Source organism: Melitaea cinxia, chromosome 2, assembly GCF_905220565.1.
Source record: "Melitaea cinxia chromosome 2, ilMelCinx1.1, whole genome shotgun sequence".
Classification (NCBI taxonomy): Eukaryota; Metazoa; Arthropoda; class Insecta; order Lepidoptera; family Nymphalidae; genus Melitaea; species Melitaea cinxia.
Genome location: NC_059395.1, coordinates 16858115 through 16859258, shown reverse-complemented (window position 1 = coordinate 16859258; position 1144 = coordinate 16858115). Strand labels below are relative to the sequence as shown.

At 34.9% G+C, this 1144-nt stretch overlaps 1 long non-coding RNA gene across 1 annotated transcript; it reads left to right on the top strand.

Annotated features, from left to right (window-relative positions):
- Positions 1–404: 404 nt before the first annotated feature.
- Positions 405–897, top strand: LOC123661392. The gene is made up of 2 exons (XR_006744336.1): positions 405–564; positions 730–897. It is a non-coding gene; the product is annotated as an uncharacterized LOC123661392 (long non-coding RNA).
- The last annotated feature ends 247 nt before the right edge of the window (positions 898–1144 follow it).

The following is a 1144-nucleotide window of genomic DNA, read 5'->3' as shown; positions in this document are numbered from 1 at the left end:
AAACACGCGTACAACTAACCAGATTGTAAACAATGACCACGGTTTATAGATGTCTGCAACACCAGAAGCATCACAACCATGATGCCGACCCTACCACCAATTCCCCCAAGAAGCTCTGGTCATCTTACTCACCACTGGATCAAAACACTGCTTAAAATCAGTATTTTTTAGGTGTGATCCTCTGTAAGGTCGACGCTCTTCCCCAGTTAGGCTGCTCCAGATTTTCAGCAGCATATTTCCTGCTATGCCCTATTTAAGTAAATGGTTTGATATATTTGACATAATTTTACATTCTTTGGTAATGTTTCAATATGTCGGACTTTTAATCACTAAGTTGAGACAAAGGGTCAAATGCCAATCTAGTATTGGGGTCAGTTAATTACGTCTTCCTTAAAGGCAATTTGATCGTTAGCTTTCGCTAATAGCCTAATACACCAGATAGACAATTATCCTTCAAAGTATCGCGCAGCTTATGACTATGTTCTTTTATTGGATTTGCAACTTTGTCGACAAAGATTTGAAAGCACAAAGCTACTTTGTGTGGAGTCAAGAGTAAAATATAAGGTTAAGACTTTAACATTTGAATTATTCTAAGGAACTAATAGCTGCTGAATGCAATCGAGTAGATTGAGACATGAATATTAGAGAAAAGTTGTATGGTTAAATGTTGACAGGAATCGATATATTTTTGAACACAAAATTTTACTAATAATTTTTCTGTTCTTGAAGGTAAAGTAACACCATATAAGACTACCAGCATGGTGGGTGGGGTTCGCAACATGAATCAAATCAGCTTAAGAGGATGCAGAAATTGATTTAGGATATCTAGCATAGATATTTATAACATAACAGATTTTGTAGTATTTAAGTAGGTATTAAAGATACTTATAAAACTCATACTTGTTTACAACCTAACATCGAAAGGCAACGCGAAAACCTAAAAAAGAAGAATAGTTATTTTTCATACATTACACACATATGTAGAGCAGTGAAACGCTGCCACATTAACAAGTAGAAAACCACTATAATGTCATCTCTCCTCTAGTATGATTGAATCAGTAATCAATGATAACAAGTTGTAAGCTGATAGAAAAACATGTGGAGGGGTTAAACCATGTGAAAACACAAAAGATTTAAAGTTTTT